The sequence below is a fragment of the Phoca vitulina genome, unplaced genomic scaffold (genome assembly GCF_004348235.1).
Source record: "Phoca vitulina isolate PV1807 unplaced genomic scaffold, GSC_HSeal_1.0 scaffold34, whole genome shotgun sequence".
NCBI lineage: Eukaryota > Metazoa > Chordata > Mammalia > Carnivora > Phocidae > Phoca > Phoca vitulina.
Window position 1 is genome coordinate 11,726,315 of NW_022589737.1, and position 27,635 is coordinate 11,753,949.

Genomic DNA, 27,635 nt, shown 5'->3' on the forward strand with positions numbered 1-27,635 from the left:
AAGGAAGGAAGGAAGGAAGGAAGGAAGGAAGGAAGGAAGGAAGGAAGAAAGAAAGAAAGAAAGAAAGAAAGAAAGAAAGAAAGAAAGAAAGAAAGAAAGAAAGAAAGAAAGAAAGGAAAGAAAAGAAAGAAAAAAAGAAAGAGAAAGAAAGAAAGAAAAGAAAAGAAAGAAAGAAAAGAAAGAAAGAAAGAAAGTCACTAAGGTTGCTGATAGAGTGGGGAGAAAGGGAGGGGAAAGCAGCCAATCTTTGATTAGAAAGGATCCCCAATGTACAGACTACAGAGCAGGTAAGGAATGTGTTTTGATCTCCTAAGGCCACCTAAAAGGCTGTTTACGAATAACCTCATGATTTATAGGGGACCTCAAGCTAAATATATTCTTCAATCCTGGCTTCAGTCTGAACAAAGTCCAGAGTGTGACTAAATCCAGAAGAATTCTTTATTCCTGGAGAGAATAAAGAAAAGCCCAGAATAATGAGAAGTAAATCCCTGGGATGCAGCCTAACAGAGTGATTAAGAATGCAATGTGGAGCCAGGCTGCCTGGGTGGAAATCCAAGTCCCCCCAAGTACTTGCTATGTGACCTTGGGCAAATTATTTAACTCCTCTGGGCCTTTTTTTCCTCATCTGTAAAGAGCGAATAACAATTGCATAACCACCTCACACAGTTGTTTTAGGACTGAGTAAATTAATATTTGCAAAGGGTTTAGAACCAAGCCTGGCACTTAAAAAAACTCTGTTTACGTTTTTTAAGTAAAATTATAAATCAGTCTGATAGTGCAGCATCAGAGGCTTTAAAGACCCCACCTCTCGTAACCACTCTGATCATCCATACCAAACTTTCCACATAAGTCTGTGCCAGTAGCAAAACATATTTTTCTGGAATTCACTCTATAACTTCATTTAGTGGTATCTCCCATGAGTTCAAGTCCAATACCTGAACTTTTACGTTTAATTCAAGCAATAGAACCCAAGAGAAGACTCTCTCCTTAACAATGTTTAGCAGGACTCCTCTGGGCCCTTACCTTGACTAGGCTTCTACCTTGGCTCCCAGTCCTCACTGGCCCTACATAGTCCAGTTTTATCAAGAATCTTGCCAAGTCAGTTGATAGAGAATTCCCCACTTTGGATACGGGATCAAAATCTTCATCCCCTACCTTTGTCCTTGGCCTACCTTCAACAAGAATCCTCCTTCCTTTGATGTCTCCTACTAATAATTTTCCATTCCAATCAAACATCCCCCTAACCCATATAGCTCCTTGGCTATAAATCCCCACTTGTTCTTGTTGCATTCAGGGTTGAGTATGATCTCTCTCCCCTATTGTGATAGATCATCTTGACACTTTTAGCAGTCTTTTTTTGTTTTAGATTTTTTTATTTATTTGACAGAGACAGAGAGCACAAGAAGGCAGAGTAGCAGGTAGAAGGAGAGGGAGAAGCAGGCTCCCCGCTGAGCTAGGAGCCTGATGTGGGGCTCAATCCCAGGACCCTGGGATCATGACCTGAGCCGAAGGCAGTTGCTTTTAATCAACTGAGCCACCAAGGCACCCCTAGCAGTTTTGAATAAAGTCCTCCTTAACATTTTAACTGGTGTCAGAATAGTTTTTTCTTTAAGAGAACAGTTTGGCCCCATGCCTAGACATGACCCCAGGACTTACTGTGGTAACCCACCATTCATGAAACCCCAAGCACCTATCAAAGTTAAGTACTCATGAATGAATAGGTCTTCAAACACTCTTTTGTGCCATTGTGATCCAAAAAACTCAACAACACCCTGAACAAAGACAATTCTGAAGCTGACAGGCCTTAAGCTTCAGAGAGGCTTTTTTAAAAAAAAATCAAAATATACACACAAGAGAAATTAAAAAAAAAAAATTCTCTGGAAATATGATGCTACTCGTAGATTACACCTCTTCCCACAAGAGGGCTAAAACTTTGGGCCAGCTGCATATTCTTCTTGAGAATTACTTTGAATTTAAGAGTGTTAGAAAGTTCTATCACCTTAAGAATGGCTCTCCACTGGGCTTTCAGAAAGAAAGATAAAGAAAGCCTTCTTAATGAATTATTCGTCAATGAGAAAACAAAGGCTTCATTAGAGCTAGACTTCACCAATTACCTTTGAGCCTTGGACAATCATTCATCCTCCCCAAAAACTATTTTTCTTATCTATACAACAGAGAATTAATACTGATCTCAAGGGGTTGTTCTAAAGACTAAACGAAGTATGTGCCTGGTACATACTAGGCAACTCAATAAATGGCATCAGTTATTATCATTCAAGTCCAACTTATAAAGGTGGGAAAGTTGACTGGCCTTCCAGACAGAAGGACACTATGCAAAAGTATGCATGTATCTGACAGTGCACAGTGCACAGGTAGAGAAATCTGGCTATGGGTAGAGAAATCATAACACCTACATCAAATGTTATGAGAAGACAAAGAAAGAAAGTAGACTCCTGGGATAATTTTAAGTCAAGCTGTATGTGGGTACTCTCCCTGAGACGGGAATCACATTCCATTTAATGTCCCCTTATTTTTCTATGTACAATATAAACGCTTATGGTAAAATGGATTTGAAATCACAGATGCAATTCCTACAGCAGAGTTGAGATGGGGGATAGTGTATATGGATGAATCAGGATGTTTAAGAATTTTATAAGAGACATTCTTCCTTCTCTCCCCTCCTCATCACTAGTTCCTCAGAGTTTCCCCTCAAACAAACACAATGAGCTATCTGGAAGCTTTGTCCTAGGGAACTCTAACACAGTATCCCCCAATCGAACATTTCTTCCTAAAATGCTCATTGCTTCCCATGGCCTTGCTCCTTGACTAAGAAAGGTAAGCTGCTTTGTCATTATGCAGACATCACAGTGGGTGCACTATAAGAATTCCTGTTCCCAAACAAGAACCTAAAGCCCACTTTATAAGCTATTCTTGTCAATACAGCCAAGTGACTGAGAATGTGAGTTCTAGTGGCAGAGAAGCAGGGCTAACTTCCTGCCTCTACCAATCAGTGACATAACTGTGGGCAAGTTCCTTAACTTCTCTGTATCTCAGCATCTTCATTTGTTGAGTGGAACAGAACCTGTCTCTCAGGATTACTGTGAAGAGAAAGTGAGTTAAATATAGATGAAGAACTTAGAACAGTCTCTGGCACACAATTAAGCACTCAAAAGGTGTTGGCTATTTCCATGTTAAACATCTTAGAAAAGAAAAAAAGAAAAAAAAAAAAAAAATTCAGGAACGAAGGTGGCAGCTGTTAGACCTTAGATAACCTTGGAAAATGCCCAAGAGAACCATCTGCTGTTGATAGTAGTTTCAAATTCTCTCTTGGTGCACTGCAATCAGGCCATGACAAAGACAACCTGATTATTCAGTATTTCTGTGTAAGAGATAGGTGTCTATTTCAACCCTGGAATGAAGAATGCACGCTCTCTCCATAGTCCTTTCAGAAGCATAACAAGGCAGAATTACATTTTAAAAACTTGGTTCTCAAGTAATTCAGATGATAATTCCAAAAATAATGAGAAGTTCGAAATATGACTTATTTTCAACTTCAAGTGTCTGGGTTCTTGACTTTCCTTTTATTTGTTCTCATTTTCTAAAAACCAAAGTAATAATCAGGTCAGAAATATTATCAAGGTAAAGAACTTAGGATATTTTCTGCCAAGAATATTGATCAATCTTCAAAATGAGGAATCCAGCTCACTCTCTTGGCTCTACCTCTGAACTAGAAAGCACAACACCTTTAACTGACTTGAAACCACATGAAAAACACTATTCCCTAATTGTCTAAAGTTTCTGAACAGTGGCCAGATGCACAATATAGAAGTACTCGTTCTAAAACCTTTTAAATAAAATTGATTCACATCTGACTATAAAACCTGATTTTAAAAATTCTGTTGAATTTTGGGGCGCCTGGGTGGCTCAGTCGTTAAGTGTCTGCCTTCGGCTCAGGTCATGATCCCAGGGTCCTGGGATCGAGCCCCGCATCGGGCTCCCTGCTCAGCGGGAGGCCGCTTCTCCCTCTCCCACTCCCCCTGCTTGTGTTCCCTCTCTCACTGTGTCTCTCTCTGCCAAATAAATAAATAAAATCTTTAAAAAAAAAAAAAAAATTCTGTTGAATTTTAAAGTGTCAAAATGTGTAATGATAAGAATCTGCATTTTCTCTTAAGTACAAAAAGAAAGATCAAGCATATAAAATATGACAAGCAGAGAGTTCTAGTTTAGGCAAGGGTGTCTCTTTCTCCCTATTTCTACCCAACTACTAGAACTTGAGAACAAACAAGAAAAAGATCCCAGTCAGAGCCACCTGGCCACATTCTAAGGTGAAGGTAGAGGAATAACATTTACCAGCAGGCAAGGTTGTACACATAAAGATGCCAAAAGTACTGCCCGTACCACGTCTTTTCCATTTGCCTAACCTACAAGTTAAGCAAGGATGTCTTCACGTACATTCACATTAAGTTGAAAGAAATTACACTGGGCTTTAATTAGTCAGCAATGTTTCTATATCAAAGAGGTAACCTGTAGTGCCCATGATTAGATGATGCTAATGAAACACTAAAACTTCATTTCATTAGAGATATAAAACACACTTAGTAAATAATTATAACTCTTCTTATACATTAAGAGCTACCTTTTACTTTAGAAGTGTTAATGGGATTATTTTTACAATGTTAGCTCAGAAGTGAGCTATATTTATGTCAGAGTCCACCGGTACAAGGCAGTTCTTCCTGCAACCCAGTTGCTCTGAGATTAGATTTAAGACTCACAGGAACAATATATCCCAGACGTATGTGTTGTAGAATTATCTTTACACTACCATGCAGAAGGCAGATAGTACAAAGCAATGGGAAAACAACTGTAAAAACAAGTTATATCCTTTCCTCCAAAAGGGCACAGTCCATAGGAGCATCAGGCATGTAAATAAATCCTATCATAGGTCAATTGATAAAGTCTCTTACAGAGGTCAATAACACCATCACTGCAGGTAGTACTTACTATGTGCCTGATACTTTTCCAAGCACTTAATGTAAATTAAACCATTAATTCTCACAACAGTCACACAAAGCATATATCATCACTCATTTTACAGACGAAGAAACCAAGGCACAGGCAGGTTAGGTGGCTTCCCCAAGTTTGTACAAGCTAGTAAATAACAGAGCCAGATTTTCAACCCAGAGAGCTTGGCTCCAGAATCCCCACTCAACCACATTGCCAACCCTGCTCTGCACATAAAGATAGCAAATAAGAAGGCACAATCCCTTCTGCTTGAGTGCATGGGGGGAAGGCTTCTCAGAATAATCAATGAAAACGGAGACTTAAAAGAAGTGACAACACACCAAGCGTGGCCAAGTTAACAAAACACACAGAATCCTCCAAAAGGCATCTTCTACCTACATATCCAACCTCACCCATCAAGATTCACACCAAGCTGGGGTACTAGTTATTACTAGAAACAAACATCCAGTCTCTTGTACCTATGTTTATATTGTTATTCCACCTTCTAGAGATATACTCTTCTCCATAGTCTCTTTCAATATATCTCTCAAGCCCCCATTTCCCCCCAAAAGCCCTTCCTGATCCCTTCCAATTTGGCATTATCTCTTCTCTTACACTTTCCACTATATGTTGTGACACACTTGCTGTGCTTTCTCTATTTTACCTTTTACCCTGTTATCCATAAACCTAGTCTATCCACCCTATTTTCAATAATGTAATTAAGGTAGGAAGTTTTACCATCTGTGAATACTATCCAAGTATCCAGCACCATTTCTTACACACAAGAGCTCAACTTTTGAAAACATAAATTTCTGTTAGGTGAGTCAATACTCAAACTTTCCAGATGCCTTTCATCTTCCATTCTTCCCACTCTTGCAATCCCCTAATGTGGCTTTTTCAACCACTGGTAAAACATGGGTTGTCCATTTTCCAAAACAGTAATAAATAATAAAATGTTTTACTATTTACAGAAAGTTTTGATATACATTCACAATAATGATAGCAATAGTGTTGATGTTTTACTATTTCAAAGTTCTTACATATTTTTTCCTAATTCTCACACAAAGCTATGAGAGCTGATGCTCTGAAAATTTAAGTAATAATTTAATTTGCCCAAAGTTTAAGAGCTGGACACCAATCTGGACAGGTCTCCTGCTCCCCAAATTTGAGGTTCTTTCTGCTGCATCCCAAAGCTAATTCCCAGTGACTAACAAGCATTAAAATCAGGGAAGGTGTGCCCTTTAACAACATCTCACTAATCCCTCACCTGCTATATAAATTCCAAGATAGTAAGACTCCATGTATTAAACTATATGTTAGACCTGGTTATGCTTATTAGCATGGAATAAGCTAGCAGCGAACATACATCAGATGGTCATTATTAAACACCATGCTAGAAGACAAAGGAAATTCACATCATTCTTATACTTTCTAATGCTACAAGATAAGTGAGTAACAGTCTAGGTGTTAAGCTTCTTGAAGGTAGGTATATATTCTTCATCTCATTTTGCCCTTAGTGCCCAATAGAAAGCAGACACAAAAGAGACCAGAGGGACCAGAAAGACAGAAGTGTACACCAATGCGTTAATATAAGAATCCACCGTAGGGGCGCCTGGGTGGCTCAGTTCCTTAAGCGTCAGACTCTTGATTTCGGCTCAGGTCATGACTTCAGGGTTGGGGGACTGAGTCCCGTGTCGGGCTCCACACTGGGCGTGAAGCATGCAAGATTCTCTCTCCTTTTCCCTCTCCCTCTGCACCTCCCGCCTCCCCTCCCCCTTAAAAGAAAAGAAAAGAATCCACTATAGATCAATTACTGAAAAGCTTATGGTACTGGGAACACACATGAGTATAACTGGAAGCCTTAATTTACTAAAAATCATACTGAACATTACACAGGAGAATGTGTTCAAAGAATTATCAAATAAGCCTGGGTTTTTAACACCTGCAGTTATGTTTCTAGTGTTTCTCAGAGCACTACAAATGTCAGACTGCTAGATGGAGAAAAGTCAGAGGAAAAAAACACTAGGTGTGGGAGAGTATTATAAAAACACAATGAGACCTTGTCAATAAAAATCATTTCTATGGCTCTTATTTGAAAAAGTTTTTAAATGCCCACTTTGTTATTTTCCAGTTTATATAAATGGGTAGAAAATACTGGTTGTCTAATACTAACAATTAAAGAAAAGTCTTCATAAAGAAGGCCCAGGACAAAGCTTAGTAAGAGTAATTGCTCAATATGTGTTATGTTGAGCTAAAGTGAAATTGAGTGACTTGCAGTAATGGGATCAAAGATCTTTCCTTGTGAGCCTTGAGAAATGCTGCCACGTAGCAACAGCCATGTTCACAGGAGATCACTGGAGACAAAAATCACCAAGGGGCAATGGGGTACTGATGCTGTTCTTCATCCCTCTGGAAACGCAAAAAGAACAGACTACTCTAGGCCGCTAAATTAACTTGCCGTGTTTGAGGATGGAACAACATTGTTTGGCACTGTAAAGTTGGCCTAGCTTTAGATGTCCTCATTCATTTCTATAACAGATGTGTATTCAGGGTATTATTTCTGCATCCTGTTTTGGATACATGCACCCTTGTGGCAGGCAGTGTAAGTCAAAGCATCTGTTTTCAGTGATAAACTGAAGTCTTATGTGATGAACGTACTCAGATCTGGGAAGAAGTCCTTCATTAGAATCAATCATTCTTTCACATCATGAATTAAGTGTGCACAAGAGTCTAAAAAACCTGGTCGCCAATCCAGGGACCTCCATCTACTGCAATATGTCTTAGAGCAAGCACTTAGCCTCTCTGAATCTTAGGTTCCACATGTACAAAAGAAAGATAGTAAACCCTTGCAAGACTGTCATGAATATTACGTGAAACTGGCTTAGCACAGTGTCTGGTACAGAACAGAACAAACTTGAAATACTGGTTCTCAACAAATGTTAACTATTAAACCACTATTTATTAAGATGGCAAATGCAGAATATGAAATATTTTCATTGTAAGCACAACATATTTAGTCTGCAAATTAAATTACTATCTTCAGGACAGTTTCAGTGAAAATAAATAGTGCTGGCCTCTAAGACCAAACAGTTTGTAATCCCATAAATGATATGTGTCTGGCAAGTAGTTCCAGAAGATTCCAACCTAAAAACAAACAGGAACCAACAGTTGGGCAGATTTTATCCACAGTTTCAATAAAGCTACAAATTCCATAAAAATTAAAAACGAAAACCCACAAAGACTTCACTGCTGCTTGAAGTGAAGTTAAAAATAGAAAAGTTCAAAGGATGAAATAAACCACCCATCTTTCTACCCTGGGGAATAAAGCTTGAAAAAGGAAGGGTAAGGAAACAATGGCACACTGCAGTTTCTCAGGATTCTCTCCCTTCCTCAGTAAGCACTCCTTTTCTGCCTTCGAGTTTTCTCTTCCTCACACTCTTTCCTTCAGGAGGGCTTGTCTTTAGTCACGTTGTTTTACCTCAATACTTGTTTTCTTTTTAAAAAGTGCTGTGTATTTATATGCAGGCAACTCCTCCATGGTGATTTTAAGTCTGAATGCTGGACTTCCAAGCAAAATTGAATAAAATATCCCTCTTGCCTTTTTTTTTTTATTATTATTATTTAAGTTAAAAAACATGGAATTACCCAACATGGAGAACCTTGTTGCTTTCCTAAGCTTCCCAGCAACACATGATGGGCTGGCATGTTTTTGTGGGCTTCCTGGTCTGCTTTCCCACCCATGACCTCTCCCTAGTCCAATCACTCATTTCATACTACTTGCCAGGCATCTACAACTTACAGTCTTATCAGCAGACTCAGCAATGTGAAGTGTTTTATTGCTCTACCCTTACCTCCAGCCCACTTTTCTTTTGACTACCTGAAGTATGTATCTATCCAAGATAATGACTGGGAAGAGTATCTGGTGTTACTTTACCTTACACGTCACATAGCAGCCTATTACTAACTCTTAAAACTTGCTTTTTCAATCAGCCCCTTCTTGGTATCATATACCAAACACATCTGTGGTTAAATCATGATTAGACTAGGTAAAATTTCCTTCTTAAAGCACCACACTAAATTGTTACCTACTACGCAATTCAAGCATATCATCTTTCTTCTAGGTTTTTCAGGCTTTTTTCTCAAACTTTGCATCCTCAATATGCCTGCCAAACAAACCACTCTAAACTTGAACTCTCTCAACATGGATGAAGTTACTCCCTATGCTGGAGAAACATCCCTTTGCTTTCTGTCAGGACCTTCAGATGTCTTCAAATAAAGAAGTACTCACAGCTCCACTGTGAAGCTTCCTCAGACCTCCAAAGAGCAGTTTGCTATACTTGAGAATGCAGCACGTAGCTTCTTCCAGTCCTTCTGAAGCACCTTTAAAACCTGCCTCTCTAGACTAATCTAAAAGCCACCCCTAAATAATCCAACCAGAGCAACACACCTGCTGGCTTACACATACCAAATACTAACATACCTTATCACACACAGCAGTACGTTAGGAGTCACAAAGCTTCCTGGTGCTGTAACGTTCATTATAAAACTGGGAAAACGGATGTTAAATAGTTTTATCCTGTTTCACATTTTTTAAAAAGCACATATTGTGAGTAAAGCAAGAATCAAAGGACTTAACTTATACCTTGTTACTTCCATCAAAGCAGCCAGTTGGGGCCATGTCCTCAAACTGAGGGTATACTTTCCCCTCCTCTAACAGAAAATTTTGAGAAGTACTACATTACTATAATATACCTCCTTTTTGGATGTCTATTGACATACCCTACAATTTTGCATTCTATTATTATACATATTTGTGTCTAAGCCCCATAACCCACACCAAACAGTAAGCCTGTGGAGGGCAGAGAACCTCTCCAGTCTTCACTGCATCCAGCAAAGGAAGCTGACAATAAACCAATAGAATGCAGGAATTCAGAGTATTTAGGAAAGGTAAACTAAGGCTTTTCCAGGACTGGCAAAAATCAATTCCAGATAAGAAATGATTTACTCACAGACTTGCCTCTAGCTATAAAAGGTGCTAAGAGGAATGGAGAAAAACCAGAGCCCCAGCAAAACAACACACCTAATGATCTGGACATCAAATCAAGCACATGAAATCTGAGGAGCCACAGAGAATAGCTAGAAGTTTCTTTCATTTAAGATATTTTGGAAAGCTGGACAAAAAGCAAAGCAGTGGAAGCTGACAAAAGCAGCCCAGATATTTTTAGGTGCTAACCTAAAATTTCACCATTGCCTTAGAAGAAATCCAACTCTAAAAATAATGATTCTGGTAGTCTAATCAAGCTTGATGAGGAGAACATTCAGTCAAAAAAAATTAAGAGTTCCACAAACTTAAATCATTAGAGAGAAAGTGCGGATTTTTAGTTCCTATATCATCGTCTAATACAAAGAAGTCCCATTAAAAAATTAAGAGCAAGGATTTTGATGTCAGGAAGCCTACTAGTTAAAACTCTCAGTTTTGCTTGTGGAATGGTTACTTAAACTCTTCAAGTTTCAATTTACCTATCTGTTAAATAGGATAATAATATACCCACTTCATTGCTATAATAACCAAATGAAATCATGCATGTAAAGGGCTCAGCACAGCACACAGTATGAGCTTGATAATAGTAGTTATAATTGTGATAGATAATTTTTCCGGAGGAAACCACTGACTAGAATAATATGTTATAGTTGGCTTTTGATTACTATAAATCTACATTAAGCTCGCCTCTCAGGATTTAAGATAACTCCCTATTATATGTTGGCAGCAAATTTAATGTAGCTAAAGTACCTGCCGACCAAGGAAATACTAAAGTGGTAACAAACATCATTATAGTCAAACTGTTTCTATCCCAAAAGGTAAATTTACCATTTACTTAAGTGCATGTTTCCCATCAGCTGCTTAGCACCATATACATTAATAAAAGTTATAAAAACACTCATATTCCCTCAGTGACAGATTATTAAAACTTCAAAGTACTGTCTCAATGGTTAATAGATTTCTGCACATTCCAGCATTCCTTAAGAAAAACATTCCTGGACTGAATAATGAAATCTGTTTAACCAAGCGAAGAAATAAGCTAATGTATATGAACCTCCAAAAATTTTCTAAGCACAACTGAAATCGAATGACCAAGTTAAGAATGTGTGCATAGCTTAAAGGGCTGGCTATGTTTGTGACAACATATTTGGGCTTTTCACTACTGTATTTTTATTGATGTTCTTTGGCCAAACAAAAGTGTACAATATCATGTAATAACATGGCTATACATGAACAATATGGTTATGGGAAAAGAATTTTTTCATATAGCTACATGACTAACATCCTCTTAAAGATTGGAAATATTTGATTATGAATAGTAATTGAAAGGCAAATACATAAGCCTCTATCTTATACAAGATGTGGAAGTATGAAACAGAAAAGAACAACTCTGTAAAACAGGGTGGAGTTTGGGCTGCCCCAGAATTAAAGGCACAAAGATCATTATTCTCCATGCACACAAAGTTTTGTAAGTTGCTTTCAATAGACTTGTTATCCTACATGTTTACAGACCATTTTTCTGCTGTCCTACCCCATTTTGAAACACTAAAGCAATTTTTTTCAGACTATTTCAAGAAAGCTACACTTTAACATTGTAGATTCCATCGTACACCTTTATAGCCAATCCCCCACTTACTCCATCTTTAAGGTATCACAAGAGACAATTTTGATGGGATACACTGTTTTATTACTGTTTTGTTCTAAATTCCAAGTATTCCGCTCTTAATAAATTTATTTACTACAGCCATTCACCACCTTCAATACATACGATGAGATTTTTCAAATCATAATTACACCCCCTTATCTCACTAGAACCCTACTGGGGAAACAGACTAAGTAATTACCACCATTTCACAGATGACGAAACTAAGGCCTAAGGTTAAGTGACTTATCCGAGCAATAGAGTTAGGGATGGAATCTTAATCTGCTGTGTCCAGGTCAAACCTTCTTTCTACACCACCTTAAATAAATATTCCTCTTACACTTACAATTCTACCATACGAGGCTTAACTCAGTAAAACAATTTTTTTCAAAACAGGATCATTTACAATTTTCCTTTTTTTATTTTTCTCACTTAAAAAAAAAAAATCCTTCATTCCCATACCATATCTCTCCATTACGTAACTATTTTAACTGCTGGTGTACTGTGCATTTACATGGAATGGTCATTTATAAAAATGCCTGTGTGGCTTTGAGGAACATACACATCATATTTAAAGTATTGTTCTCTTTTGGCGTGATTGATTGCATTCATCAGAAAGCATAAAGATGAACCTCAAATCCTTTATTTCAAAAGAAAACTCATTCACATCAATGCCATGCTGTTTGAGTTACCAACATGTATACAACGCCAAGATCTGTACCGTCAGAAACTGCCTGCTGTGATTCTGAACAGCTAAGACTTATTTAGCAACCAGAACTGAGGAATTCCAACTGTGTCAACTTGTGCAACTAAGTCTCGCTGTACAGCTTCCCACACTCTGGAAGGCACATTGTCTCTAATTATTTTATTGCTGCAAATAAAAGGGACTTCTCATACAAATGACACACATGATTTAATGCCAGGTTTTTATTAGGCAGCACACAGCCAGTCCATGATTAGGTCACCATTCAGTTCAAAAACTTAAATACATATGTGGTTTTCAGCTCCTTTGACCTGCTATTTTTGTCTTCTTGCTTCAAAACTTACGAATATCGTTTCCTCAGCCATGTACCAAAATTTTAAGGTGATTTTTTATATAGCACAGTTCATATATTCTAAGATGCTAAATTGTTTCAAAAAAAAAAAGGCTAAATTGTAAGCCCCCCACCCAATTTTAAAGACATTAAAATATAAAAACTGTACACCACGTATTTTATTATTTTATACTTTGTTCAGTCACATTGAACAACTGCACCTTTCAGAGCATTTGAACTGTCAGGTGAAGAAAAGCATTATCCCTAACCTCGAGAAGCTAATAGCCTAACAAAATAGCACACAGGGCACTCCTTCCATTGCCTTCTCCTATCTCTAAATACCACAGAAACCTAACGCCATGAAAAGTCTGTTTTAGATACATGCAATCTGTGTTGTCCCTGACTGCTAGGAGAAGGGGAAATAAATCCATTCTCTCTAGCTTAACTTCTCATTCCTTGGTTTTATTTGAAGGGCCTGAAGCCTTCATGCCACCCAGTCCCTTGGGCTTGTTTCTGGCAGAGGCTCCAAGTCTAATATAAGAGCTGGAGGGGCTGCTGCCAGCAGGTAGGTGTGTGAGCCACTGGACATTCCTAGAAATACTGGAACAGGGGGCTTGTGCACAATATGTTAACAAGGCCTCTCCAGATAACAAACAAGATAATCAGGCACTGTAAGTCTATTTTCAGAATGAAAATTCTTATTCTTAATCTCAGGAAACAAACTGAGGGTTGCTGGAGTGGGGGGTGGGGTGGGAGGGATGGGGTGACTGGGTGATAGACCCTGGGGAGGGTATGTGCTATGGTGAGCACTGTGAATTGTGCAAGACTGTTGAATCTCAGATCTGTACCTATGAAACAAATAATGCAATATATGTTAAGAAAAAAAAAAAAAAAGAAGATAGCAGGAGGGGAAGAATGAAGGGGGGGAAATCGGAGGGGTAGACGAACCATGAGAGATGATGGACTCTGAAAAACAAACTGAGGGTTCTGGGGTGCGGGGGGGAGGGTGGGTTAGCCTGGTGATGGGTATTAAAGAGGGCATGTTCTGCATGGAGCACTGGGTGTTATGCACAAACAATGAATCATGGAACACTACATCTAAAACTAATGATGTAATGTATGGGGATTAACATAACAATAAAAAAAATTTTTAAAAATTAAAAAAATTAAAAATTAAAAAAAAATTATACAACTAAGGAATGAAGTTATGTATTGCTGTTTTTGTTTGTTCCACATGCTCCCTGACCACAATTTTTGAAATACAGAAAATTCTCTATAACTTAAGATTCGCATTTAGCTCCAGTGCTGTGCAGTGTAGGAAGCCAGACCATTGTGATTCAAGGTCAGCAACTTTTAGAATAAATGAAGTTTTTGTACTAGTTGCCACAGGTCTTTGGCAGGGGTAAGCACTGTCTTCAGCTGATTGATGTAATAACTTAAACTACATCAGAATAGTGAAGAGTATATACAGACTACTCTGAGAATCCCTAGAAATCCTGCCTGTGACTGACTTGTATCTGCTATAATAGCAACATTACCAAAAATTACAATGAACATCAGGCTAACTTACCACCTAAATTATTAGATTACAATGAAATTAAATTTTGTATATCTTTAGTCACATCCCCTCAAACCAAGGTAATAAGTATTGACTGGGGGCACCTGGGTGGCTCAGTCAGTTAAGCGTCTGCCTTCGGCTCAGGTCATGATCCCAGGTCCTGGGATCGAGCCCCGCATCGGGCTCCCTGCTCAGCGGGAAGGCTGCTTCTCCCTCTCCCACTCCCCCTGCTTGTGTTCCCTCTCGCTGTCTCTCTGTCAAATAAATAAATAAATAAATAAATCTTAAAAAAAAAAAGTATTGACCAAGTAGAAGTCCTTGGGGTTTTAGCTTTATTGAGTAGTAAACCTGATACATAATCAGCATTTCACTTACATGTAAATGGATTTCTAAAGGGCTTAAAAGATATTTTTCCTAAATACCTTGATGGTTTTCCTGCAAACAAATCCTTGTGCTATGGATTTGCACTATCTGTGGAGAAATCCTTTGCTTAAGCAAGGGTAAATTTTAACCCTGCATCAGCTGCAAATGCAATAAATCCTAAAATAGTTAAGTACACATAAAAGAGTTTTTTATTGATAACGTTATGATTCAAGAGATGAAAAAATTAAAAAAGTAGTTCCTTTTATCAAAACTTTCCCGTATAAGGCTCATTTAATCAATCAAAAGGTATTATTAACTTCCTTATCTATGCAATTTCTACATCTCTCAGTCTACAAAGATCCTACTTCCTATCATCCAGACACTTTGGTAAGTAAGAACAAGAGTGAATTTAGAATGTCAGACTACTTGGCAAGATTAAAGACACTGAAAATGGAACTTTCTTTAACCACAGTCAAACAGATCTGAGGAATGTTTGTCAACTTATCAAACCACTAAATTTAGAATCACCTCCAGATTATTCAAAGTTAGTGCAGGATGAGTGATAATAGTATACCAACTAGTTAAAAAGCACTAAAGTGAGACATTACTGAAAATGAAATGTAAGAAATTGGTGCACTAATTATCTAAACATAGCCTCACTACTCCCTTCCTCCCTTCAGGTCTTCAAAAGTTACCTTCCCAGTACGGCCTCTCCTGACGACTATTCAGAAGCACAGCCACCCCTGAGGAATGGGCATATGCACACACACACACACACACACTCTTAGACGTAATCTCCCGAATTTATTGTCCTCACGAGCATTTACTACTATCTGACCTATGACATAATGTAGGCATTAATTTGTCTCCTCCAATTACAATATAATTTCAATGAAAGTACACACTTTTGCCTATTTTGTTCACTGTTTAACAAAGAGATCTGGACATAAGACATAAAATGCACTTAGTTTTGCATAAACAGATGAATGAGACTAAAAGGATATAGTAAGATCCTTTAATAGCCTTCTTAAAACAGGATATGTATATCCTGTAGTGGAGTAACATAGGCTAAGCACTGCACTTTTTATTAATGTTTTTATATGAAAACAAGTATGTTATGGAATATTATGAAATAAAGTAAATGAAAAACACTTGAAAGAAATTTTGGCTTTGTGACAAGCAGAATGGAATTATAAACTGATTAGTCATATAAGGAAAGAGGTGTAGGTGTTTAGATTTGGGTATATGTTTCCTCTCCCATTTTAGGAATAATGTTCTCGGAATGTATGGAAAGTAATATGCTAAAACTAAAATATCACCAACAGAAATGATAATATCTTTTAATATATCTAAAAGAAATGTTTCCCAATTTTGCATTCTACTGTTAAGCAATCTTCTTTAGAGCTAAGCTGAATCAAGTAATCTAAGCCTAATGTTTTCACAGTTTATTTCCTACAAGTATGGAATTGGAACTAAGCCAGGGAGAAAAGAAGTAATCAAGAATCAACATAAAGATAGACAGGGTCTCCATGTGCAATGATATGGATGGAACTACAGAGTATTATGATAAATGAAATCAGTCAGAGAAAGACAAATACCATATGATTTCACTCATATGTGGAATTTAAGAAACAAAACAAATGAGCAAGCAGAAAGAGGAAGACAAATCAAGCAACAGATTCTTAATTATAGGGAACAACTAATGGTTACCAAAGGGGGACAAACTGGGTGATATGGGTGATGGGGATTAAAGGAGTGCATTATTGTGATGAGCACCAGGTGATGTACGGAAGTGTTGTATCACCGCAGTGTACATCTGAAACTAATAAAACACTGTATGTTAAAAAAAAAAAGACAGACATGGCCTGAACTCAAAGTTCCTTAAAGTACCAGTTGGTTTCTCAGATGAAATGAGGCCATCCTCAACAGAGTACACTTTATTAAAATCAAAATTAGCATTTGTTTCATGAAAGATCTTTTATTTAGTTCTTTCTTTCCCCTTACACTAAAGATCTTAAACATGTCTGATTTCTAGTTTCAGTTCCAAACTGATGAAGAGTTCTTCAATGTTCCTCCACAATCTACTAGTGCCCTTGTTCACAGTGACTAGCAAAGACCTATATTTATACATATAGACTTAACCTGGTGTGGTTAATGCACCAGGAATCTTACCAATTTGGTGAGAAAGTTTTTCAAAGTGTCCCAAATTGACCAGTTGAGATTTCACTTACACCCTTTTTATCATGCGGTTATAAGTAGTTCTAAAGGGAATTAACTCAAAAATTTAGAATTAAAATGCTCACCTAACATAACAAACATTTGTGCCTCATGGAACTTCAAAATATGCAGACTTTGGATTATCACGTATAACTGGACAGAAAGTCAGAAGCCAAGAGTTACAGCTCCAGGTCCACCAGCTGTAACTTTATTTTTTTAAGATTTTTAATTTTTTATTAGAGAGAGTACAAGCAGGGGGAGCGGCAGGCAGAGGGAGGGGGAGAAACAGGCTCCCCGCTCAGCAGGGAGCCCAATGTGGGGCTCAATCCCAGAACCCTGGGATCATGACCTGAGCTGAAGGCAGACGCTTAACCGTCTGAGCCACCCAGGCGCCCCCACCGGCAGTAATTTAGTACAAGCATGAGCAGCAGCTAGCTTAAGCAAAGAAAACTACCTACAAGTTTTGTTCATAACAGCTGCCCTTCGCTTTTTGTTTCCTAAAGAGATCACTAAGATTTCCTCTAAAGAGAAAAGAAAAGTAAAATATTAGAAGTCTCAGGTTAAAGCAGACCACCTACGGATTTCTCTCTAAGCCTGGGCCTGCCAGAACTGCACACTGCAGTCACTAGGACAAATGCAATATGATGCTTGTTCTCAACTTAGTTAAGAACAAAGTAACAATTTTCAGATCAAAATAAGTACTTCACATACTAAATTACTTTACCAAAATTAATTTCTACTTTCACAATGGAACATCATGGGTAAAAAGTCTTCACACAGAGAAATCTGCTTTCTGGGCAGCATGTCAGTAACATGGGTCCTCTAACACTTTCATTTAGGCTTGAAGCAGTTAACTAGCGTGCCCTAATTCAGATTCCTAGTAACTGAAACAGGACAAGGAAACTAAGGCTCTCAGGGTTCTCCAATCTAGGCTAGGGCCTGCAGAGAGAAGTCAAGGGATACACAAAGGTCAGTTACATGGTGGACATGCCCTAACAGGGAACAGTCTGCAAAAATGGAGTTCCCTTTATCCCACACACTTGACCTTCACATGTCACAGGTTTTGAAGAGGCATCACAGAACGGTATATAAGAACAAGGCTCCTTCTTCCCTCTCTCATAACATGTGCTCTGCAAAGTGGCCTTGTAGTCTCTGAAATAAATCTGTCTGCTTTTCCACACAAGCCCATCATGGGATTGGAATGAATACTCATGTCCTTGCTCCAGGAATAACTATGCTTCATACATAACCCTGCCAGCTTTTGTCTCCTTAGGACAGGAAAAATACAGTATAACCACAAGTACCCCACCCTTTATTTTATATATATATATATACACATATATATATTTATATATATTTAAATAATCCAGTAAGTCAAGCTCCAAACCAACCCCCTCAAACTGTAGCAGTCATGGAATCCTACCTAGAGTAGCAGTCTGACACGGGACCACAGCCGATACCAGGAGCTTACCTGGCCAACCCTTTATCTTGCTTTCTGGTCCCAGCCTTCTTCACCTTCAAAAACCATTCCATATGAAAAAACTCTGCCTTCTAGGCATTTTTCCTCTCCACTCCCCATTCTCTTGCCCCTCGAACATAAAACTAGTGTTCTCAGCTTGAACAATATTATCAAATAGCAAAGAAGAGTGCTTTGGTGTCAGACAGGTTTAAATCCTAGTTCCGTGATTGACTAGCTTTGTGTGACCTTGAGCAAATTACTTAACCTCTTCCTTGCAATCTCATTTTCTAAACATAAAAGAATGCTACTCCTTAGTTCACTGTTGGTGGGAAGATTAGAAAAATTCAGAGCCCTAGAATTTAATAAATAAATACGTTTCTCTACCCTCTATTCCAAAGGAAGAAATTGAGTGTATCAAATAAGAATTAGGGGATGGTGACCAGCATAACCTGGTCTTTAAAAAACTTATATGCATGATAAAAGTTATAGGACAATAGAATCTAAAGAGTGTTTTAACATTTTAGATTTCACTGTCAGAAGGAAAAATTCCAGAAATTATACAAAAAGGATGAACACACACACACACGCACTAACTTTAGTAAGCCTGAAACTAGAGAAAAAAACACACACTAATCAACTTTTAGCTTGCAGAACAACCCCAAGTAATTCAATCTTTAAAAAATGGTTTTTTTCTATTCACATGCAACACATCACAAAAAAAAAAATCTCAGATATTCACTGCTCTAGGTAAAAGTCTTCTCCACTAGTGTTTTAAAAAGCTGCAGCTGGACTAGGGGTCAGATGGCACTCAGTAGTTTTGTGTGTGTTGGGGGTGGGGTGTGTCAGGAATGAATGTGGTTATCAAGGCATTTCCAAGTAGGGAACCCTTGGAACAACATTAGAGTGAGGGTCATGGGAAAAGAACTTTTGCTCACCCTACTTCCTGGCAGCATTTTCAGTACACAAGCCATAAGCAACTCATGTTTACAAAATGGAACAAGGAAAGAGGGTCTTATGAGATGATGGGGGGCAGGAGGACATACACACACACAGATTATGTATTGCTTACACTTTTAAAACTTTTATTTAAAAACTCTAGAAATAGTTTAAAAGACTTAGCATATTTCAAAATATTTAATCCATACTCCTTTAATAAACTGAACTAAGTTAGAATATTTTTATTATAGTCAATCACACAAATGAAACTCAATTAAGAAAGCAATCATATCTACTTTATCCTCAGGAAAAAAAATGCAACTTGAAGTTATTTTTCAGAGTCATAGAAAAAATATTTCTCAGGATTCCAAATTTTCAAATCTGGAGTTAAAACAATTAAAACAAGATAGTTCAAGAATTTGGTGAATTTACCCTGGACTTGATATAAAATCCAAGTGCATTATTGGTACCAAATAGGTTCCTTATTTTTTCAATCACTTTGTTAAGATTCACAGACTAGACATAACCAGTTAACAAATCTCAAATTATACAACTAATACAAGCTACCTTTTTTAAATATATACACACAATGTAGTTTTATTGAGTTATTGTAGTTTCACTGAGTTAAGCATTTGGCTCCTCCATATGCTGCTTTTTTTATCTATTGATATTTTTTCCAGTTTTTATTTATATTCCAATTAGCTAACGTACAGTTTAACATTAGTTTCAGATGTAGAATCTAGTGATTCATCACTTACAACACACCCAGTTCTCATCACAAGTGTGCCCTCCTTAATATCCATCACCCATTTAACCGATCTCCCCTCAATCCGCCCACCACCCACCTCCCTCCAGCAACCTCAGTTTGTTCCCTATAGTTAAAAGTCATTTTCTGGTTTGCCTCTCATTCTCTCTCTTTTTTTTTTAAAAGCAACTTTTTTTTTTTTTTTTTGACAGAGAGACAGCAAGAGAGGGAACACAAGCAGGGGGAGTGGGAGAGGGAGAAGCAGGCCTCCTGCTGAGCAGAGAGCCCGATGTGGGGCTTGATCCCAGGATCCTGGGATCATGACCTGAGCCGAAGGCAGACGCTTAACAATTGAGCCACCCAGGCGCCCCACAAGCTACTTTTTTTTTTTTGCCATTCTTTTTTTTTATTATGTTATGTTAATCACCATACATTACATCATTAGTTTTTTTTCAAATCTTTATTCTTTTTTAAATTTTTTATTGTTATGTTAATCACCATACATTACATCATTAGTTTTTGATGTAGTGTTCCATGATTCATTGTTTATGCATAACACCCAGTGCTCCATGCAGAACGTGCCCTCCTCAATACCCATCACCAGGCCAACCCATCCCCCCACCCCCGCCCCTCTAGAACCTTCAGTTTGTTTTTCAGAGTCCATCGTCTCTCATGGTTCGTCTCCCCCTCCGATTTCCCCCCCTTCATTCTTCCCCTCCTGCTATCTTCTTCTTCTTTTTTTTTTTTTTTTTCTTAACATACCACCTCACACCAGTCACAAGCTACCTTTTTAAAAGAGGTCTGTAAGGTAATTCAACCTAAGAGGAAGGAAAAAAAAAAAAGCCATTCTCAAATCTATACATTAAGTATTCTGTGTTTCTTTCTTAATCCTGGTACTCTGGAAAATTATAAGCACTTTTCAAACAGATCTCAAACAAGACTGGGCTTAACAAACAGCTTAAGTTCTGAAGTACATGCTTTCTTTTTAACTATAAACTTATCAATGGGGGCGCCTGGGTGGCTCAGTCGTTAAGCGTCTGCCTTCGGCTCAGGTCATGATCCCAGGGTCCTGGGATCGAGCCCCGCATCGGGCTCCCTGCTCGGCCGGGAGCCTGCTTCTCCCTCTCCCACTCCGCCTGCTTGTGTTCCCTCTCTCGCTGTCTCTCTCTCTCTCTGTCAAATAAATAAAATAAAATCTTAAAAAAAAAAAAAAACTTATCAATGAGAGCAGCCCCTTGACTGCCTCTACGCCTGAGGGTTATTAAACAGTCAGGCAAAATATGGAGAACTGATCTTGGCATGGAATGTAATGGGCAGAGTTACCCCCAGCTACTTCTTAAAGAAAAAGAAAACAAAATATTCAAACTTGAAATGTAATAACAGATTTCCACATGTTCACTTTATTTGTAACATAACATTTCTACTCCTTACCTATCTCTAGCGATTAGTAATTAGTAGTAGCAGTAATTCTATAACATACTTTATCACTTTATATAGGGGAATAAATTGTTTATGAGTTTCACACACATTATTCTCACTGATAAAAATCATAACCTCCTTACATAAAAATAGGTAAGATCCCAAAAGGTAATGTTCTGATTAAACTACAAAATGAGAAGAAAAAAAAAATCTGCTAGAATTATCGAGTTACCTTTGTTTTAAGTCTTCAAGCAAATGTCAGATCCTTTACAAGGGTACTCTCATAAACCCAAAACAAAGATGGCACTTCGCTGTTAGATTCAGATTTAAGCATTTACCTCACTAATCACAGTACTCTGAGCTTTTAAATAGACTGCATCTCTCTCTGTTTTTTTAGACTGCATCTCTGAAATATAAGCATCTAACTTCTACTTTTTATTTCAATAAATTTCACCTCTTTCCACATTTGAATGCCAAATCTATATTAAAAAAAAAAAAATGCCTCTTTCCCACCCACTCCCAACTATTAATAGGCAAGATGGAGAAAACATATGTAAATAATTGCCTCAAGCATTATAATTATAGCTAAATTAATATTTGACACCTGTAAGTTACAGGCTGCCACATTATTTCTACAACTAAGTTTCTCTAATTACTTAATCATTTCTTACACCAAATATTCTCCTAAATCCCCATCAATATACCCAAGAACATTTCAGTTTCAAAAAACACAGTCTTCTTTTGATATCTACCTATCATGTGAAAACCAATAGAAGAGATTTCTTGATTTTTCACTTTATCAAGGGGTTATAATCTGATGAGAAAGAAATGGCCATAGGAGTATCTTCTGAAGAAGGAGAAAGGACCTCATTGTAAGCAAAGAGTGAGCAACTGAAATGTAATGTAAGGAATCCAGACCCCAGTGTCCACCACAGTGCTTGGATATGGGCCATTTTAAGTATCCACCCAGTGCCAATAAGTGTGCCAGTAAGTACTGTTAGAACTTTAAGTTCCATTTAGTATCAGTAAGAATAAAGATTGATTTTTTTTGCTGTAATTTTCACAGATAATAGAGTTTATTCATTTGACAAATAATTAAGCATCTACTTAGGGCCAGTCACTGGGCCTGTGTAGAATTTGGTGCTGAGAGTAAATGTTGAGAAAGGCCAAGATGGGCCAAGATCTAAGCCTTGTGGCCCAGACCATGTAGGGTAACTGTAAATGTACTGAATGACAGGACACCAACAGAAAAACAAAGAAACACAAGCTTGGGTTAGAATTAAAATAATACATGAACCTCATACAGTAGTAGCGGTAATAACAGCAACAACAACAACATGTAACAAGCCCTGGCTGGGCTCCGTGCCATCTCATTATAGCCTCGTATCAACCCTACAAAAGCCTCCACAGCAATCATCTTCATTCCATAGATGGAGAAAAGACCCTAAGAGAGGTTAAAGGGCTTGCCTCATCTGAATGAACGGAAAAGGGGGGGCAGGGAGACATTCTTAAAAATGATTAACAGCCGTATGGCCGTGTAAGCAAAATTAACAATAACTATCATGTCAAAAGCTAGTCCACATTCAAGTTACCCCAATTACCTTTTCTACAAATTCTGCATTCACTTAATGTCTTTTAAATCTCTTAAGGCCCTTTTAATATAGAATGGTTCCCTGGTATTTTTTTTTTTTTCCTTCTTTTCGCAACCCACTAACTCACTGACTAAACTAGTTCAGTTGTTTTGTAGTATCCAATTTGGCTGAGTGCTGCTTTCTTCAAAGTGTTGCTGAACTTGCTTCTCTATCCCTGGTGTTTCCTGGAGTCAGAAAGTTGTATGTAAAGGCTTGATCAGAGGTAGGGAGTAAAAACCAGAATAAGTATGTTTGCCTGTCCCTTTTTCATTTTGAGACATAAGGAAATGTTGTTTATATATGCCAAATTGATGTAATATTTTTTATTGAGAAGTGACTAATTGCTTAGATTATTATAACAATAAAACATCAAGATCCTCTTAGAGAAATTAATCTGTATTCTCCAGGCCTTAAGTGTTTAAAAATCACTCCATTCCCCACAAAAGGTGCTACCAGTGGGTGTGTTTGTTTTTCACATGAACCAAGAGAGGAAAAGAAAGCATTTTCAGAAAAACAAGACCACACACATACATATTCACAACACGCACACAAAGATATTTTCCTGGGCTGCAACCCTGTCTCTACAATCTAGTTCCAGTTTATCACATTTGGTAAGAGGTAACTCCATGACTTAGATACCAGACATTATCTGTGTGCCCAGAGCCCCATAATTTCTCAACCCAGCTTTATTCCAGGAAAGCAACTCAAGGGGATTTCCACCAATTCTTCCCTCTCACCACAGCTATCCTCAAGTGATAACTGGGAAGCCCCCGGGATAGATCGACAAGGAAATTACAAGGCTACTTTGGAAAATGGAGAAGATGAAAAAAGCTCCACAAAATGGTTAAGGAGTTCTCTTATCTCTATTTCTCCAAGCCCTAATCAACTGAAGACTCAGAGTTAAAAACAAAACAAAACACCTTAGGTTACTATAGTATGTCATCTCCCACTACCCTACTATAGATTACTCGCTGTACAACCAGGCCATGACTTTAGGAAAACATATCCCAGGTCTGAAAACAAACCTTTGTACTGTTTTCCTTTACTTTCATTTATGAAAGCTGTATGCATGGCCTTTCCACATTACCTATGTAAATGAGGACAGTCATTCAGTATATGAAACTCTTATATGACAGAACTGAAATACTGTCCTATCACTTACCTTTACCCATTCCTTTGAACTTTACCCAGTGCTTTCATCTTTCTTTTTTTAAGATTTTTTTTTTTTTTAATTCATTTGAGAGAGAGGCAGAGACAGAGGAAGCACAAGCAGAGGGAGAGGCAGGAGGAGAAGCAGACTCCCCGCTGAGCAGAGCCTGACATGGGACTCAATCCCAGCGCCCTGGGATCATGACCTGAGCCAAAGGCAGACGCTTAACCATCTGAGCCACCCAGGCACCCATCTTTCTCTTAAAAGCCCCTGAAAGACTGGAATTCATGCAGATTACTCCCCCAATTAAGCAATGAAAGAGACAATGATGTAAAATGACGTTGTCATTTTTGGCATTTCCTTCTCCTGAGTTTAGCAAGCCTCTTAAGAAGAGATACCAGAAACAAAAAGGGGGATTCCACTCACTAAGAGAGCCCAAAGTAGAAGGAGTTGGAATTCATTTGCTCTGGCATTGGCTTAGAACTAAACCACAAACATATCAATTAAAAGGAATACCTGTAAGAAAAAGAGCAAGACGGGAAATTAGAGATGGTTGTGTTCTCCTAGAAGTGAGGACATGAAGCCCGAAGAGGTCAAAAATAAAGTTTCACATCCAGTGACTTTTTTTAAAGCTATTTCCCACTGTGGCATTTCAATTTTACTTCTTTCTTTCATGGCTGTGTGCCAACTCCCTCTTGACATGAATGAATTTAATACACTAAATACAAAGTTTCTATCTTTGCTTTCGAGCACACTGGGAAGCCTGCAAAGATTAGAAAGCTGAAGACTTCAGTCTATTCTAATGTCTTTCTATGATATAACTTCAGTCATTCATGGTTAGCAGATAGGATATGACATTAAACAAATGTGTTCAAGTGTAATGTTCCCCCGAAAATAATGTCTTTCTATAATATAACTTCAGTCATTCATGGTTAGCAGATAGGATATGACATTAAACAGATGTGTTCAAGTGTAAAGTTCCCCCGAAAATTGTTTTATTAATCCCAGTATAATTAAGCGTTATATTAGTTTCAGGTGTATGATATACTGATTCAACAATTCTATTCATTACTCAGTGCTCATAAGTATACCCTTAATCCCCTTCACATATATCACTGATCCCCCCACCCACCTCCACTCTGGCAACCACCTGTTTATTCTCTATACTTAAGGCCTGGGGGAAAGGGGGTTGTCTCTTTTTCTTTTTTTCTTTATCCATTTGTTTTGTTAAATTCACCTGAGTGAAATCATAAGGTATTTGTCTTTCTCTCTGACTTATTTCACTTAGCATTATACTCTCTAGATCCATCTATGTTGTTGCAAATGGCAAGATTTCATTCTTTTTATGGCACCACACCTTCTTTATCCATTCATTTATCAATGGGCATTTGGGTTGCTTCCATGTATTGGCTATTGTAAATAATGTTGGCAGTAAACATAGGGGGTATATATATCTTTTCAAATTAGTGTTTTTGTTTTCTTTAAATAATACCCAGTGGAATTAATGGATCATTGGGTAATTCTATTTTTAATTTTTTGAAGAACCTCGACTCTTTTCCACAGTGACTGCACCAATTTGTATTCCCACCAACAGTGTACAAGGGATTCCTTTTTCTCCACATCCTAACACTTATTGTTTGTGTTTTTTATTTTAGTTATTCTAACAGGTAGTGAGGTGGTATCTCATTGTAGTTTTGATTTGCATTTCCCTGATGATGAGTGATGTTGAGAATCTTTTCATGTGTCTCCTGGCCATCTATGTTTTCTGCCCATTTTCACTGCATTATTTGTTTTTTGAATATTGAGTTGTAGAAGATCTTTATGTATCTGGGATATGAAATCCATATTGCATATATCATTTGCGAATACCTTCTCCCATTTGATGGGTTGACCTTTTCTTTTTTTTTTTTTTTTTTTTTGTAGATGGTTCCTTAACAGTGCAAGAGATTTTTATTTTGTTGTGTTCCAACATTTTAATTTTGCTTTTCTTTCCCTTGACTCAGGAGACATATCCAGAAAAATGTTTCTACGGCTGATGTCAGAGATTACTGCCAATGTCTTCTTCTAGGAATTTCATGGTTTCAGGTCTCACAGTTAGGTCATTAAACCATTTTCAGTTTATTTTTGTGTATGGTATAAGAAAGTGATCCAGTTTCATTCTTTTGCATGTAGCTGTCCAGTTTTACCCACACCATTTGTTGAAAAGAGTATCTTTTTCCCATTGGATATTCTTGCCTCATTTGTCAAAGATTAATTAAACGTATAAGTGTGAATTTATTTCTGGGCTCTCTATTCTGTTCCACTGATCTATGTGTCTATTTCTATGCCAGTACCATACTGTTTTGATTACTACAGCTTTGAAGTATATCTTGAAATCTGGGATTGTGACACCTCCAGTTTGTTCCTCTTTTTCAAAATTGATTTGGCTATTTGGGATTTTTTTGTGGTTCCATGCAAATTTTAGGATTATTTGTTCTAGATCTGTGAAAAATGGCATTGATATCTTTTTTCTTTTTTTTTTTTTAAAGATTTTATTTACTTATTTGACAGAGAGAGAGAGACAGCGAAAGAGGGAACACAAGCAGGGAGAGTGTGAGAGGGAGAAACAGGCGCCCCACTGAGCAGGGACCCTGATGCGGGGCCAATCCCAGGACCCTGGAATCATGACCTGAGCCGAAGGCAGATGCTTAACGACTGAGCCACTCAGGCGCCCCGGCATTGGTATCTTGATAGGGATTGCATTGAGTCTGTAGATTGCTTTAGATAGTATGAACATTTTAACAGTATTTGTTGTCCCAATCCATGAGCACGGTATATCTTTCCATTTGTTTGTGTCATCTTCAATTTCTTTCATCAAAGTTTTATAGTTTTCAGAGTACAGGTCTTTCACACTTCCCTGGTTAAGTTTATTCCTGGGTATCTTACTACTTTTGGTGCAGTTGTAAAGGGTTGTCTTCTTAATTTCTCTTTCTGCTGCTTCATTATTAGTATGGAGAAACACAATGGACTTCTGTATATCGATTTTGTATTCTCAGACTTTACGGAATTCATTTATCAGTTCTCATGATTTTTTTGGTGGAGTCTTTTGGGTTTTCTATATATAGTATCATGTTATTTGCAAATAGTTTAAGTTTTATTTCTTCCTAACCATCTGGATGCCTTTCATTTTGTTGTTGTCTGATTGCTGTGGCTAAGCTTTTCCAGTACTATGTTGCATAGAAGTGGTGAGTGGACATCCTGGTCTTGTTCCTGAACTTATAGGAAAAGGTATCCATTTTTCACCATTGGATATGATGTTAGCTGTGGGTTTATCATATACGGCCTTTATAATATTGAGGTATGTTCCCTCTAAACCTACTTTGTTAAAGCTTTTTATCAGGGACATTGTACTTTGTCAAATGCTAATTTTCTGCATCTACTGAAATGATCATATGGTTTT

General features: G+C 37.7%; 1 protein-coding gene across 2 annotated transcripts in view; it reads right to left on the reverse strand.

The window, feature by feature from the left end:
• Positions 1 to 27,635, reverse strand: part of ARHGAP42 (Rho GTPase activating protein 42) — a 292,609-nt gene that overhangs the window by 220,972 nt on the left and 44,002 nt on the right. The window lies entirely within an intron of this gene.